The sequence below is a fragment of the Lissotriton helveticus genome, chromosome 8 (assembly GCF_964261635.1).
Source record: "Lissotriton helveticus chromosome 8, aLisHel1.1, whole genome shotgun sequence".
In the NCBI taxonomy this organism is placed as follows: Eukaryota; Metazoa; Chordata; class Amphibia; order Caudata; family Salamandridae; genus Lissotriton; species Lissotriton helveticus.
In genome coordinates, this window is record NC_136069.1 from 1,590,567,048 (window position 1) to 1,590,584,774 (window position 17,727).

A 17,727-nucleotide genomic window follows, 5' to 3' on the forward strand; every position below is an offset into this window, starting at 1 on the left:
TATGCAAGGGGCAGCCTTGTGCGCCCCAGGCAGTGTCTGGTTTCTTTCAAACCTCCCTGCTACAATCCACTATCTCCTGTCTGGAGGGTGGTAACACCACCCTGCGACAGGAAACCCTTTGTCCAGGCCCCATTTGGCTGAGTTTCGGTCAGCTTCAGGGGGTCAGACTCTTGTCTGTGGCAGAGGCATCCATTTTGTGGATCTAAGGTCCTTTTAGAAATTAACCGCATTAAAGTAAAGTAACATGTCTTACCCCTCTAGAGGGGTGGAATGCTATCCCCGTCACCAGAACTGGCGAGGGGATAGTATTCCAAATCGTATGACACCTTACACGACATGTTTTGATAAAGCCAAACCAGAGTTGCTATATAACCGCGAGGATTATAAGGCACTTAAGAGTATATGGTATGGCATTATCCTGAAACAGCTTAGGGAGTTGTTCCCGACAGCTGCAGACAGGCTCAGCTCATGCTAGAGCTCCATCTCACATGAAACCACGCACTGTGCCTCCAGGATTGATGAGACCTTCCATAGGAGTGGCTCACAGGTTTATATGTGTCCAGATATAGGTTTAGATATAGGTATACTATATCTAAGTAAGGGGTGATTACACCACCTTACCCCAGCTGAGTGATCAGCCAGTTGTGTCAATTTAAGAACCTGCCAGGGGTGGCAAAAAGATATGCTGCAGCCCCTGGTAGGCCTTGGTGGCCCCTATGCCCTGGGCACCTATAGTGCATTATACAGGGGCTGACAAGGAGTCCATTTCCAATTGTGGTATGTACCTAGGGTACATGGAATCCATTTTACAGAGAGAGCAGATGGCCTGGGGCCCTGATTAGCAGGGAACCAGGTCAACTAAGTCAAAAAACCAGCTAAACACAGGCAAAAAAATCTGGGGTAACCATAGTCAGGTACCTTCCTACAGTAAGTATATCATTTTATTAAAAATATTATAAGTTTGGGTTTTTGGGTAAAGGGGTATTTTTAGGGTTCAGGGTCAGTTTTGGGTTTTTTGGTAAAGGGGTATTTTTAGGGTTCAGGGTCAGTTTTGGGTTTTTGGGTAAAGGGGTATTTTTAGGGTTCAGGGTCAGTTTTCAGTTTTTGGGTAAATGGGTATTTTTAGGGTTCAGGGTCAGTTTTCAGTTTTTGGGTAAAGGGGTATTTTTAGGGTTCAGGGTCAGTTTTGGGTTTTTGGGTAAAGGGGTATTTTTAGGGTTTAGGGTCAGTTTTCAGTTTTTGGGTAAAGGGGTATTTTTAGGGTTCAGGGTCAGTTTTGGGTTTTTGGGTAAAGGGGTATTTTTAGGGTTTAGGGTCAGTTTTGGGTTTTTGGGTAAAGGGGTTCAGGGTAAAAATTAAATATAATTAAATTACATTAAATTAAATTTATTAAATTAAATTACATTATATTATATTAATTTTAATTAAATTACATTTAAAAAAATATTATATACTTACCAATACTTACGTTGTAATGGTATGCGTTGTAAAGGTACCTGCGTTGTAAATACATGCGTTGTAATGGTATGCATTGTAATGGATCCTGCGTTGTAAAAAATGCGTGGTAATGGTAGGCGTGGTAAAAGTATGCGTTGTAACGTCATATATCCGTGGCAGACTATCCAGGTCACTTAGGGGCGTGTTCCATGCTAGTCTTCTTTTGCTAGAAGATACATTGCAATGAACAACAACGTTTTTTTCTGTAGACAGTTATTGGAATAGGTTATTGCAATGTGCTATTTTCTATGATAATATTGCATTGATTGTTTTTGAAAACTGTATTGTGCGAAAATTGATTTAATGCACATTTTTTTGAAAACTGTATTGTGCGAAAATTGATTTAATGAACATTTTGTTCTATCTCATTCCATAATTGCCCTGTGTTACAATACTATGTATGCAGTCTTATCTTGTTTCATTTAAATTCTCGTTTGGACTTTTTGATGTAAGAAATCGCAAGCATTGAGCTCATAGTACATACAATTGTAAGAATGCACCACATACGAATTGCCACCACGATTCGATAAACTAAACTAGGAAAACGTTATTTGGACTGTATTAGCCAAATTACTAAATTGCCATGGTTTCCCCACTAAAGCACATGGAAACTAGGGGGCTGATTATGATGGCAGTCAGACTTTAGTCTGAACGCCATCATATTGGAGACAGGGTCGTCTGACAGCGTGTTGACAGTCCCACAATGGGCATTAGGATGCGACTGCCACCACGGTGGACACAATGCCTATGTTTTGCATTGCGGCGGGTGCTGCAGGACCCGCCGCAATGCAAAAAGGGGATACTGCACATATCCCTGCATTACGCGGCAGGCACCATGCACCTATGGTGCAGGGATATGTAGGGCCCGGGTCCAATGTCTGAGGGCCATTGGGTAAGAGGGGGGCGGCATGGGCCCCCTATGTCCCTTTCCACCAGCCTTTTCAGGGGAGGTAGGCCAGCATGAAACAATCACTATAGTGATGCCTGGCAGGCACCTCCACCATTGTAGGGATTGTGGCTCCTTCAGACGGGCTCCTTGAGCCAGTCGGATGCGTTGCCATCGGTCTTTCCGATCACCATACAACCGCCCGCCATCGTAATGTGGCGGACAGTGATACAGTCACAGATGGCGGTGAGACCACCACCGATGGACTGTCGGTCCCTATGTTCCCCCAGCAGATAAAAAAAAAGAGTAAATACATTTTGCTAAGAGTAGCAATCACACATGAAGGCAAACACATTTTCCTGCCTAAGGAGGGAACATTTGACACAAACATATTTGAGCACACTAAAACACAAATAAAAACCAAATGTGGAGGTCTAAAGAGAGACAAGAGAGAGGCATTATTAGAATTATGAGCCATCCTCAAAGAGGCCAAGGGCGATAGCCCTACGATGCTGTTAGCAAGTAAACTGTCAGCACCTCCCCCACCAAATGCAGGGATGGGCATGTTCACGTCGACTCCCGCTGCATTAGGTTACTCAAACCCAGTAATGACAGTAGCCAAGTCCCCCACCGAAACAAGGTCAGTCAGATCTAAGCATGCCGGGAGAACCAAAACCAAGCGAGCCCAGACACCTTCAGCACTGCCCAAGTTCCCCTGAAGGTCCCCAAAAGTTCGACTCCCCGTTCACTACACACAAAACGTGACACTTCAAAAGCGGGTAGCATATGCATTCTCACTGGGTCAGGCAAGCGTAAGCTTGTGTCAGTGCTCAACAGTGATTCAGTGAGCTTGGGAGAGGAGGGTAGCTCTTGATGACGAGGGTGTGCCTACAGGATTTGCCCAGGTGGTGGAGGAGGAAACCGAAGAGGAACTTGTAATCAAAGTCCGGTCAACGAAAGCAGCGCATAGTTCTGAGGCGTGAGCTCATGCACAAGAGAGGGAGAGCGTGCAACCATGAATTTGACAAAGAGCACAGGACATCAAGCTCCCCACATGAAGGAAGCGGAGATAGGTACAGGAAACAGGGCTAGGACGAAACGAAGTTAGACGAAAAACTGCTAGCAGGGCTCAGTGTCACACCAAGAAATCAAGCATCAAGGCAGTCTGGTGCTGACCCACTCGTGATACAGGAAAAACATGGCAGCTTTACGTGCACACAAAGGGAGCAGCGACAAGGACACGGACTGCTCCACACAGGTGCCTGGCAAAGACAGACCTACCCCCAGGGAGAGAATAGCAAGAGAGGAAGGAAAGAGTTTGGTGTGCCCGTTTTGCGAGCTTTTAACAGACTGGACTGAGGAGAGGAACCAATATGATCGGTCTTGGCCTATGGAAGGATCATTTGAGCCAGAGGACATGACCGTAGCGAAGGATTGTATCAGACATGAAGGAGGAAATCCCAACTGGAACTTCCCCTACATGCAGCAATGCTTCAGAAAGGGGAAACGCTATGTTGAGGATAAACCCGAAGGGCCATCCAGGTCGAGAACGTGCCACTACTGCAGAAGGGTGCGGTGGGGGTTATATACGTGCCATGGACCCAGAGGGACAAAAAGGAACTAAGAACAAAGTTGCCGTCGTTATTGGATGGGGCAAGGAAATGGATTACGTGCTTCGAGAGGAACACTGCAGGTACCAACTAAGTGATATGCAACATTAAGAGAGTCTTTAGCAACCTAATTGGGGAACAGAAAAATACGGTGTTCGCCCAAGTCTGCATTCCAGCAATAACACTAACAGAGACTCAGCATGACGGGCCGTATTTAGCTCATACCAGCACCGGATATGTACCGCCCTGAGAGAAATATTCCCTGACCGCCAAGATGTAGGGGGGCTAAAGCCAGAGACCATGAAGCTAGAGGACAGCATAAGCAAGTTCCTGAATAGATGAGAGCACAATGGGAACAAGACAGAACATCGGTGTACCCACAAGTCACATTTTTCTACAATATTGTAAAAAAAAAAGTTACCCACCGAGATACAGAGCGGGCTGGACAGCATAGTTTGGTTTGATACCAAACCCTGACAGGAGATACAAGCTCATATACTCCCCCACCACAAAAAGAAGCAAGAAAAGGATAGAGAAAAGCAGTAGCAGGCCCAAAAAGGCACAGCAATACCTGTTCAACACAAAAATTAGTGCAAAAAAAAAATAATAACACTGTCTCAATTTTATTTTCACGGGGCCTTGATTTTTGTGGTAGTTGTGATACACACATCACAGTGTTATTATTTTTTTGCACTAATTTTTGGGACACATCTTTATTGTTTAAGGCAAGATGGCTACCAATGATGAGATAAGTGAGCATAGCTGGTGAGTACCAATCAGCAAGCTCGACTGGTGGTGTGCACGTGAGGTGCCATCTTCTCCTTTCACATTTTTTATTAAGGTTCACACATAGATTGATGTAACCTTTTTTGATATACTATCAAAGGTACATCCCTATATGTATAGGGGGTACGTGGGTGGAGTGACTGTCATATGCAAAAGTTCTTTTTAAAGAAAATTTAGGCAATAAAGTGGGAGGACACTACCTCTGGTAAAAGTGAGGAGTGCCTGGGAAAAGAGTGATGGAATCCCCGCCTCCACTTATACAATTATCCTCAAGATGAGGAGCCTTGCATGAACAGGTCTTTGTATTTATATTACATATAGATACATACCAAAGGCATTCCAATACATTAAAGTAAACATTTCTTAAGTAATTAAGCTATACACTTTCTGCATACCCCATCCAAAATGATATTCGCCCACAATGCATGATTTTGGCTTGCATGGAGACATAGCATTGTCGTTTTTGCTTCCCGTAGTGAAATACATTATTTAAAAAAGTATTAAATATTGCGTTCAGCAGAAAACCGTCCTACATTAACCGCATCGCTGCGGCGGCTTTTCCTGCTGTGTGCGGCATTTTTTAAATTACCGCGATACATGACGAGCTGAGCTCGTCATCCGCGTACGGCAGGTAACGCTGATGACGGCATGGAAGGGGTTAACTCACTTTGTTATAAGGGTTGTGCCTCGTTTAGTCAGCTAAATTCTAAAACTAGTTTTCAATTTCAGGTTCACCTTCCTTTAACACCCCGGGCCTCTACAGAAGCCCCTTATGCCAGTAAGAAACAGCCCTGCAGAACTGTATAGTATGATACTATATATATAAATAAGTGATCTGCCCTACTAGCAGGCACTTTATGGATGACGGACCTTAAAAAAGATGCAACATATGAGGAATTCTTCTAAAGTCTTACTGTCCTCATAAAATAACTGCCTATTTGAGAAAAGTGTGACAAAAACATGAATTTCTGTGAAAAGTAGAGAGGCTCATTTTCGAGAAAAAGAATGAATCAGCCTTTCCCCATATTTGAACTACATTAAAGTGCCTTATGTTTCTATTTCCTGTGCCCATCCACCAGTCTGATTATTGGGGATGTTTACACAGTCTGAACAAAACTGCCACCTCTTTAAATACCCAAACAAAGCAAGGAGCAGCTTAAAGGTAACCTGGTAACTTTACCGTGTCAGTCATAAGAGTTGCTCTGTTTGTGCTGGATGTTTTTGTTAAAATCTGCAAATTAAGCAGCAGGTGGTGAAATAAATGCTAAGTACAGCAACTTTACATTTACATGGAAAAAGCTGAGACCGCTGAATTGTGTTTTTCAGTGTCCCTATTTGGCATGGTTATATTCAGAGGCATGAAAGCATTCCTGTGTGGCATGGCACTAGCATCGGGAAACATCATTTACTACGAAGTATTTACCACGCGTGACGTTTACTACGGTTCACTTACCACGCAAACGTCTTTTCAACGCGGGTGCATTCCACGACCGTCTTTACCACGCAACGTTCTTTCCTTCCAGTCTTCGTTCTTTCGTCCTGCGTGTTCATCATTAAGAAAAAGGAACTATAAAAAAAAGGGGCCTTGGGGGGGCCTTGGGGGTCTCCCCCCCCCCCAAAAAAACAAGCGGATTGAAAAAAAACAAAAAGAAGAAAAATGAGAAAAAACGATATTAAGTGCCTCTGACGATCAAGAAAAGAGCCTCCCCAGCGACGTGGCGTGTACGTCAATATAGTAGTCCTATCTCTATTTTTCAAAACGTGTTTTGACGCTCGTTTCCGTGAAGGGCAGCTGGTGAAAGGCGTGGAGAGGTGAGATAAGGATCCAATGTTTATACATAAAAAAATATAATTAAAGCGCATTGTAAATTAAAAAATTAAAAAAGCAAGGTAATCTGTAGTATTGGTTTGTTATAAACATCAATATTTTGCTTTGTTCGGCAGTTTGGAAATTATTTTTTTTAGCCTATCAGTATCATTATGTACAGGACGTAAGAGGTTAAGTAACGTACATTTTGCGGTGTATAATCGTGCGTTGGAAAATGCTGCGTGGTAAAGACGCATGCGAAGTAAAATTCGCGTGGTAATGCCATGCGTGGAAAACGTTAGCGTTGTATTATCATATATTCACTACCATCTGGCATTCATGGCAAAGCAATGCAGAATAGCAAACTGCTAGTGGCAATGACAGCAGGATTGGGTGGCATGGACATATCCAACGACTAAGACACCGACGTTGATTGGCCTAGGATCCTCCTGTGAACTAATGAAATTCCACATTATTGCGTGACTTCCCAGCAACATCACCCACCATGTGTGGTAAAAGTGTGTAAAGTGCCAATTAAGCAGAAATTGAGACAATCCTGTGTGGCATGTTAGGTGCCTTTTACACAGATGACAATACTTTGTGGCATGTGCATATTCTTTGTACAGATGGAAATATTGTGTAGTACTTAAGTGCTACTCTGTGCCATTAACTAAACAAGCATTGGCAAAGCCAATAGGTCTCGCGTATGTGAGTTCTACTGGCTTTAATTAATTTTTAGCCATGATGTATGCAAACGAGACTGCTGTGCCTCATGGCTGGAAAAAAGGGATATGTAGCAGTCAACGCTGGCCGTGTCTTTAACGCTTTTTTTATACATTCATTCATGCTGGAATTCACAAACGGAAACTGAATACTATACAAAAGAAATACACAACAAAACATTGCCATTATTTGTTTTAGTCATGCAGACAGGGATTGGTTGCACTATGCTGGCAGTTGGTGGTGGACGGTGATGGTGAGAGAGGCGCAGAGTGCAGTAGAACAGAAGCCAGAAGAAAAAAAAGTAAGTGAACCCAACCATGAGCAGCGAAGGACATTAATAATGCAAATAATCAGTACTTGGTCCATGCACCATCGGAGGGACAAAAACAAGGGAGAAATTGAAATCGGTGCACACTCACCAATGAGAAGCAAGGAAATGGCAATGACAATGAAGCCAACCAATGCTCAGTAATGGGCAGGCTCTTTAACTCTTTTTATATTTTTATGCTAAAAGATCTTGCAAGCAACAGCACATGCACTGTCTCAGGTGGGATCTAAATATTATGGTGCATGGCAAACCTGTGCGACAGTAATATATTTACTGCATGGTATGATAATATTTGTTGCAACTGGTGGCATTATTAAGATCACTGACAGGAAATACTCTGTTATTGGGGAATGGCAAACCACATTGCTGCCTGGAAGGGAAAACCTGATGCAATAATGGTCAGTTTCAGGTAGACTGGCAACAGGTTTAACATTGGGTTTTTTGGCAGTTCATGGTGAGTGTGTGGCAGTTCTGTGTTGACATTGGAGGTTGCTTATGGAGATAATTGGAAATGATGCACCACTGGGACGCGAGCCTATCTTGTAGTCTATTGAAGCAGGTAATTAAGGAAGTGGTTGAACAAATATCTTTTGCTTCTGGTTACAGCAACTTCTTAGCAGGATAGAGTCAAGCATAGTGTGAAGCTCTTACACTGAATATAGTCTCTACGCTTAACACCCCCCACTCACTCTCCCTTTGCTCTCCTGCCATTCCCCACTCACCAGCACCCCCTCATGGAGTCCTCCTCGCCTCAGTCCTGAAGTATGAGGCCTCCCTGCCTCCACGACAGTCCGTCAAATGTAAAAACATTTTTAAAAACAGATAGAGAAATCCTACTTCCCTGTCTATTAACATCTTATAAAAAGTTCCTTTAAAAAAAAAAAAAAAATGTATGCAAATTTATATAGCGCAAACTCAACCCGAAGGTATTGGAGCGCTTTACATGAGCACCGGTTACGTTACACAAGGACACATTCAGGCACGGAGAGATTAAGCAATTTGCCCAGGATCACAGGATGTGGACAAGACCCAGAGGCTCGAACCTTGGTTTTCAGCACCAAAGTAGGCAGTCTAGCCGACGGACCACATCCTCTCCCCATCCTTTGCCATCCCTCATCATGTACCGGTCAGATTTACAGGCTTTGATCAAAGAAGCAGTGGGTTCTTCTTAGTCACAATTACACATTCTAAAAGGGCTAAATCTGATAATGGGGACGAATTGGGTGAGGCTCCTAGAGGTGGTTCTATCCAAGCACATTACCATGGGAGAAATTCTGAAGCGTCTCAGAATAGACTTGGTCTTGAAGAAAAGGCTCGGGACACTTACAATTATGCTTTTTTGCACTCTATAATGCGACAGATCCTAATGTTCTTCCCTTGAGTGGCGTGATAGAGTCTATGTTACTAAAAGAATGGAAAGAGGTGGACAAGGATTCCATCCCTAAATTTCTTAGCAGGAAATATTTGTCGGAGAACTTTGAAGACACTTTTCCACAAATCACCAAGGCAAACACCATCCTGGCATCTATGGTATCGGCTTCTCAATTTGGCTTCGGAGGATTCTACATTGTCTGGTCTGGTGGATAAAAAGGTGGAAGCCTCACTTAAACCGTGTTATGAAGCAGCTATGTACACTTCCAGAGTCAGTACTTATGCAGTTTATGCAACTCAGGCTTTACTGAAGGATTTCTATGCCATTTCTGTGTGCTTGCAAGCCAGTGAGGATCCAAACCGTTTTTGGCCACGATGATATTGTTGACTCAATTTCTTTCAGATACTACCTTTGATGGTTGTGGGATTATTCATCGGTGGCTGGTCCAGCTGTTACAGGTTGAATGTTTCTGTGGCTTCAATTTTGGAAACTGAGTTCAGCCATTGCTCTATAAATCGCCCTTTCTCGTACTTTTTGCAATGAGTTGGATGACTTATCACAAAAGGCAGTGGAGAAAAAAAATATTGAAGCCTTTTAATTCTTTTTCTGTGACAAAACCTTTCTTTCACAAGAAGTCAGCTTTTTCTCAGGAGAAGTGGCAATTTTGAGGACAGAACTGTGGTTAGGGGCTGCGTTTTACAATAAATCTCCACCTTCTATACTAAGACACAGGAACAGGTCCAACAAATAGGACTACATTGGTGGAGGCCGCCTACAGCAATTCCATCACCAATGGGTTAGGACAATCAACAACTCATGGGTCCTCTCAGTTGTTCAACATGGCTATTGAATCAAGTTCAGGGATACACGGGGAGCAGCCTTTAGAGCCATGCCTTTAACAAGAGACACAATCAAAAGCCTTGTGCTACTCGAAGGCGTTCAAGCCTTGATGAACAAAGGGGCAGTTGTTCCATTACCTGCGAGTCAGAGACTTACAGAATTCTACTCCATTCTCCTTTTAGTCCCAAAGTCGGACCGCAGCTTTGGTCTAGTGTTAGACCTCAAAGCTCTGAATGTCTTTGTGTTAGTGGAACCCTTCAGGATAGTGACTCTTTAATCTCTCATACCTATCATTTCGAAGGAGGGCTTTTGACAGGACATTACATCCTCAAGATGCATATTTTCATGTTCTAATGCATTTGGAGAGTTAACAGTTCCTCACGTTTGCCCCGGGAGGGTCTCATTTCCATTTTCAAGCTCTCTTGTATGATTTAGCGTTGTTTGTGCGTATCTTCACAAAGGTATTGGCACTGATGGTGGCTTCTTCATAACTTAAAGGTGTTACTATTTTTCCATATCTTGATGATAGGTTATTTTCTGTTTCCTCTTTTTCCAAGGTAGAGGAAGCTGTGACAAAGGGGACCACGTCAGTCCAGGAACTGAGATTCTTCTCAAACCTTCGGAAGTCTCAACAAGGTGCTATCACAGATCAGGCAACTTATTGGAGTCCGGTTCAACACAACTGTGGGTGCGGTGTTTCTACCGGACGAGAGAAGGACATCAATTGTGTCCAATGTCCGCAACCACTCCTTAGCAATTAAAAGGAACTGTGAGGACTTTTCCCCAGGTTCAGGGTCTCATAGCAACATCTACAGCAGTAGTTCCATGGGTTAATTTCCACTTAAAACCTGTAGTCAATCACATCTTGGATCATTGGTCTCTGAGCTCAGCAAAGAACGAGCAGTGGATTCCAGTTACCCCCAGTATTGTCAGAGATCTCTCATGGTCAAGAAATTGGTGCTCTTTCAATGTCCATCTTCAGTGATATTGACCACAGTTGCCAGTCTTTGGGGTTGGTGAGCAGTTCTAGAGAGTCAAGAACAGAATGCCCCGTGGTCTTCCTGGGAGAAGACACAGTTGTTCAATTGGCGGGTGTTGTGTGCAATTGTGAAAGCTCTTTTATTCTCTCAGATTCCACTGATAACCAAGAATGTCTTATTCAGAATATATAATTAAGTGCTGAGGTGCTACCTGAACCATCAAGGGGGGACGAAGGTAGGGTCTCTCAAACAACTATCAGCACCGATTTTTGCTTGGGTGGAACAGTGGGTCATGGCATTGAAAGCAGTGTACATCAAGGGGGATATGAACTATCGGGGGAACGGTCCGAGTCGCAATGTACCATCCTCAATTGACTTTCACCTGTCCACTCACCAGTTCTCTCAGATATCGCTCAGGTTCGGCACCCCGTTGCCTTTCAGACCAACACAATGTACCTACAGTTTGTACGGAGACCTCTCTCCTGAGGCATGGGCAGTGGATGCCATGTCCAATACCTGGCCTCAGGGGTTTCTCTGTGCATTCCCTCGGATTCCTTTCCTTCCAAGGGTGTTACAGAAGATCAGGGGGGAGGGCATCAGAGTGATGCTAATGACCCTATTCTGGCCACTGTACCCTTGTTTTTTTTTATTCTTTTCAACCAGTCACAGGGCGTTTTTTTCATCTCTACTGGCTCCACCTCAGTTGCCGTTTCCTCTCCTAACAGTTTATCCATAGAGCTTTCTCGGTTGTGGAACAACAAGTGTAACAGAGCTTAGGATGTTCTGAACAAGTGGATAGGGACCTTTAGCCTTCCAGAAGAGCTTCTACTCTTCATTCATATAGGAAACATTGGAATGTGTTTTCTAAGCAGTGAGCAGAAAAGTCTGCCACGCCTATGAATATTGACCCTTTTAAAATCTTAGATCTTCTTGGGGATGGCTTTCTTAAACGCTTAGCTTCTTCCACATTGAAAACCCAGTGGGCTGTAATTATAGCCTTCTATTAATTTTCAGGAGATCCTTCTCAAGTAACTCCTTGGGTCTCGAAGCTAATAAGGAGTGTTTTCAGTTGCAGAAACCAACCTTTTATAACCCCTTCCCATCTTGGGATTTATCAGTTGTTCTGAGAGGTTTGCAAAAAGATCCTCTTGGACCTCTTGAGTCAGCCTCTTTTACATGTCTTTTCTAAAAGTCATTTTCTGGTTGCCATTATTTTGGCTCGCAGGTTGGGCGAGTCGAGGGCGCAAACTATTTCTCATCCTTACCTATGTTTTTTTCCCTAACGGGGTTTTTTGCGGTTTGACACTAAATTCATTCCGAAGGTGGCAACTCCATTTCATTTTTCTCAAGAGGTCATCCTTGCTGTTTTTCAGGATACTGCTGCCAGTTCCATTCCATCCTCTCCAGATGATAAACATGGTTTTGAGTATATATCTCAAGCGAAGCAGTTCATTTCAAGATTTGACATCTGTCTTTCTGGCTCATTGCTCTGTAGCCAAAGGTAAGGCAGTACTGAAGTCTACACTGAGTAGGTGGATTATGTGGAAGGGTGATCTAACTGTCAGCCTTAGGGTGGTCTCCCTCCAAACCTACTTACCTCCAATTTTTGCTGGATTTAGTTTTTGTTGGCTTTAAGACTCTGTGCACTTTACCATTGCTAGCCAGTGCTAAAGTGCTTGTGCTCACTCCCCTAAACATGGTTTGATTGGCATATTTAATTTACTTATACGTTCCTTGTAGAGTAGTATACTTTATACCCAGGGCCTGTAAACTAAATGTACCAGCTGGTATTCCTAATGGGGAGCCAGTAGATATGGCATGTTTGGTACCTATGGAATTGTAATGATAAACCCTCTTGGTAAAGTCGGATTTTTCATTATAATTTTGAAAACACAACTTTTAGAAAGTTGACATTTTCCTACCCTGAGCCCTTTGTGTTCGAAGCCGGTCTTTGGTACAAGACTGGATGTAGCTGACAGTTAGACTTTGTGAATTCCTCCCAGACAATCACATAATAGAGGGATTAGGTGTGCCTCAATGGGCCATCTGCTGCAGGATGGGGGAGGAGCTCAGCACAGTCTCACTTACACCTGAATAGCCTGTGCTCTGCCTTCACACCAAGGGCATAACCACCATGTATTGTCCCTGCAGGCAGCTTGGAGCCAGGGCAGGGGAGTCAGAAAATGTCATGCACTTCAAAGAACCTTTCCAGAAGCTTCTCCCACCTTCCAGAAGAAGGGCACCAGGGTATAAAAATAGGACCTTCAGACCCACTCTCTAGTTCACTACTGGGCCTGTGGAAGGACTCCCAGAGGACTCCCTGATGCTGTGCACTCTGCCAGACTGCTGCTGTACCTGGAAGGACTGCTTTGCTGCCTGGATCCTGCCTTAAACCCTCAGAGGCCAGCCCTGTTGTTGAGCACTGATTCTTTATCTGCACACAGGACTACCAGAAGTGACTCAAAGGGCTATTTTGGTGGCCTCCTGTTCAGAGCCATAGGGACATAGAAGGCGCCCACCATCTTGAACCCTCACCAGCACCCAGCCTGAGGTAGCCCTGAACCCCTAAGGGGTGTGCTACCAGTCCTGGACAGTTGGGTGTGGTGCTAAAGGTGCCCAGAAGGCCAATTTCCAAAACTGAGGACTTAGACAAAATTTGACAAAAAAGTGCTATGATAACCAGGAGAAAACCAGACCAACCTGCTCTCCTATCTGCCGGAGGTGCATCGCCAGTCGGAGTGACTTTGCAGCTTCTCCCGTTAAGTTCTTCTCCGCAGCAAAAAATCCATTGCAGTGGTCCTTTGCCAATGGGGTATGAGACCTTGTGAAACTGTCTTCAGCATACAGCCTTCTGCTTTGGTCAGCTGGAGTTTTTCGACTTCAATTTCAGAGACTAAGTCTGAAAGTAGAATCTTCACCGCAGCTTCGAACTAAGGCCATCCGACGATGACGTTCCCTCCTCGGACACCCCCCAACAGCTCTGCCCCGCTGAACTTTACCTTCTCAGACATTTTTCTTCAAGAATTTTTCTAAGCCCACAGGTTAGCGTTGACTGAGCGCAATCCACTTCTTGTATCTGAACCACGCTCCATGGCGATGGGCCTTAACTTTCGACTTTGACCCGGTCTTGGGCGACAGAATGTCTGCGGTTGGCGCTTTGATCTTTTAGGTGCTAGATTTCACTTAAAACGTTAAAAATTCATAACTCCGGTTCTACTGATTGAATTTTTGTTGTGTTGGTGTCAAATAATCTATTAAAATATACTTTACCTTTCTAAATTGGTTTGGGATTTTCCTTGTGTTGGGTTTCTTTTCACTTTATTACTGTTAGTGTGCTGCAAAAATATTTTACACATGGCCTCTAAGTAAAGCTGCTCCCAATCTACTCAGGGTTAAGCACAGGTTAGGCCAGTCCATTTTGTTTCTTAGAATTCTAGGACTTGTAGTCTTAATTTACCCAGTATAGATCTAGGTTACGAGTGCCAGAATTCTACAGCCCTGCCAAGTTTCCCAGCTCTCGTGATGTGCTGCTCCAGTCCAAGCTTTTTCTTTGAATTCTGGGATTTGTAGTCTTGTTTATTCCATTACAAAACAGTACCACAAGTCCTAGATTTCAAATGAAAAAACCTAGATTTGAGCAGCACACCACACATTACCTATAAGTAAAGCCAGACTGCTTTTTGTCCCAGGCTACCCAGGGTTGAGCACAGGTTAATTTAGTGACTTTTTGTGGTTCACCTTGCAAGGGATTGTGGCTGCTGCTTGATCAGAGATTACACCTCAATCAACTGACAACCCAATTTCTCATAAAGGGATTCCTTTGCCGGGCGATCAAATTCATGGGCCGGGGCTGCAGGGGTTAGTGGCCTTAGTGGAGATAGATAGGGCAGCTGACTGGTCCTCAAGTCACACTTTCATTAAACATTATCATTTGGATTTGTCAAACTCTTTTCTTCATAACTTTGGTTCTGCAGTTCTGTCCTCATCAATGATGTCATTGTGGAGGGGATTAAAGTGTTTTTGGCATTCAGTGGCGGTGCAAGTGTTTTTCTTGTGAGATCCTCATATATTAGGACTGAGACGAGGAGGACTCTGTGAGGGGTAATGAAACTTTTACTTACAGTAATCTTCAGTACCCAGATTAGGAGTTCTCCTTGTTCCAATCAGCTTCACTCTCTCCCTCCCTATGTTGCACCGCCATTGTTCACTTACTTGTTTGGTGACAGAAGCAAGGTGGGGGAGGGGCTATTTATAAGATGTTATTAGACATGGATATAGGACTTCTCTATCTTTTTCTGTTAAGAGAAATTTTTTATATTTGATGGGCTGTCGTGGAGGAAGGGACGCCTTATACTTGAGGACTGGGAGGAGGAGGACGTCTAATCGGGGTAATGAAGATTATCGTTAAGTAAAAGGTTCATCACCAAAGTTTAATTCCTCCCACCAAATCTCCACTCATCCATTGCTTCTCTTGTCCTCTCTGTCCTATTTTTATTTATTTTCACTTTGCAGGAGGATGCAGCTGTTGCAATTTGCTACTGGGTAGCTTCTTTTTGCAAAAGTGGTTTCAGGTACTTTATTATTAATATTTTTTTTGTTCACTGCTCCAAGACTGCTGAACAAGATTTACAAAAGACACTGGCCTCTGCCAAAGGAAACAGGCATTGCAATACGTTTTTAAAAGGCACAATAGATTGGCTTTGCCAATGCCTGTTGAAGTGTCTTTTCGTAGACTTAGAATTAGACTCTGCGATTGTCAAATGTATGAAGTATGCACAGAATAAATATGTGCTTGCCCTACCACCATACCAGTGCGAGCCTTTGGACTGTGGGGTTTGTTGAAACACAAAATAAGACATGGTCTGTCGGTGTGTATGACAGCATGGAACTCGAAACACCGCAATTTACCCTGTTTTGGCTTCTCTCAATAGGACAGATTGAGTGGGGGTTTGATTCTTGTTACATTTTTTATTACGAATACTGAAATCCGTCTGTTCTGTTTTTAACAATGCTTATCATTAATAATTATCTGTATGTCCTAACAACTGTTACGTTATTTAAACTGTGTTGTTGTTTATTAACTACACACTGTAAATTATATATTAGCTTATCTATTTCTGTTACTGGTTACATTTGATGGTAAAACCTGGAGAAAGTGTCATGCTTTGAGGGCACTTCATAATCTCTTTGGGGACTCTTCTTTCAGTAATGTATCCGGTTAAAAAAAGCTTCTTGAGCACAACCGTGCTGGTAGCTTACTCACAAATATCCCTTGTGTCAGCAGGACCAGTGAAAAAGCGCTTAGTATGGCAGAGACTCAAAGTGGAGACCTGTGCACGACATGCTCTGTTTAAAACGTGTAAAATTTAAAAAAGGACTTGTGCTTTGCAGTCATTCACTTTAAATGACAAAAATTATTTGAATAAATAAAATATATTCTTAATATGCGTCGGAGGTATGAAACCTTCAGAGATGCCTGGGAAACACCTGTCAGCAAAATCTGTGCCTGCTCGAGAAAGCTCTGCATTTTATAACAGGAACCTCGCACAATAAAGCAGTTCTTAGAAGAATAAAAAAACGTTGAAACCATTGAGGCACAAAAAAAACATACAAGTAATGGGGCAAGGCATTTCGAATATAATATTCGCAAGACAAAAGCTGCAACAATTCAACAAAAAAAAGCAAACAGACGAGGGCAAACGGTAGCTCGCTGCCGACGGGCTACAAGGGAATATAACTCTAGTGTCTTGCTTTAAAAGACAATATTTGAACTTGCCTGCCAGTGCCAACAAACATCAGTTGTCAGCGTGGGCGAAACATCCTTTCCCAGACCACTAAAGTAGAGCAGCCGCACCATGATAACAAACCCCCACTTCCCCCAATCACCCACACACAAGTGTACACTATTGTACGTCCCTCACCCTTCTCCGACAATCTGCCTTTACACCCCCAAAAACATTCACAACTAAACTTGTATTTTTTTTAAAACTCTGAAAATGTGCATTACTGACCTAAGCAGCGGATCAGCAGACTGACCTTTTCCCTTGTGACCATGGTGACGGACTAAACCAAAAGCACCCGGGGTAGAGGGGTGGGAGGAGAAGGAAGTTGAGAAGATTTAAAGTTTGGGATTTCAGTATTTCACAGTGCTGCTAATTAGGGTCGTGTGTGGTGCATGTAGAGGGTAGCTTGTGGTATTTAATGTCAGACGTTTTCCGTTTTCCGACTTTGGGGGAAAATAACAATAACTTTTTTGCATTTTCCTACTTGAAAGCTAATGAGCTCTGCCGGGTCCCTGGCACTTTGTCTGACAGCTCTGCAGCAAACAAACCCCATAGGCTATTTAAAAGGGACCCGTATGAGCAACAGGCAGGGGGTCAACTTGTCACACTTTACCATGTTTGTTTGTTTTGTCAAAAGTTGACTGTCAAAAGTTGTACAGTTTATAAACACTGTGTTTTAGGGTTTGGCGTGCCTTTTAATAAAGTAGCTGACACAGACAGCATTATGAGGGGCCAGGGGAGAGATAACAAAGTTATCAAGTTAGTTTCAGAACCAAGTGTTCCAAATTAGTAACATCCTTAAATGAACATGTTTTTCAGTGTGCTACTTAGTTCTAAACCGCATTTGTATTCTCTTAAAGGGTCAATTTCTTAACGGTTTGTAAGCCGGGTGTATTTGTTTTACTGATTTAATTTGTTTTAGGCAGCGTGCTTACGATAGCTGATTAGTTTCAGTGTTCAGGGCCTCATGTATGTATATAGTGATGGGTTTGTAATCACGTAGCTGTCAAGTTTACTAGGTCCACCTAGTCAACTTTAGGCCAGGTTTGTTTTTTCTTAGAATTCTGGGACTTGTAGTCTTATTGTACCCAATATAAATACAGGACTACAAGTCC

At 43.2% G+C, this 17,727-nt stretch overlaps 1 protein-coding gene across 1 annotated transcript in view; it reads right to left on the minus strand.

The window, feature by feature from the left end:
* The window catches only part of ARAP1 (ArfGAP with RhoGAP domain, ankyrin repeat and PH domain 1), an 800,765-nt gene extending 783,889 nt beyond the window's left edge, over positions 1–16,876 (minus strand). The window contains exon 1 of the mRNA XM_078658604.1: positions 16,841–16,876. The gene's annotated coding sequence lies outside the window, so the exon portion shown is untranslated. The remainder of the gene's footprint in view (positions 1–16,840) is intronic.
* Positions 16,877–17,727: the final 851 nt, after the last annotated feature.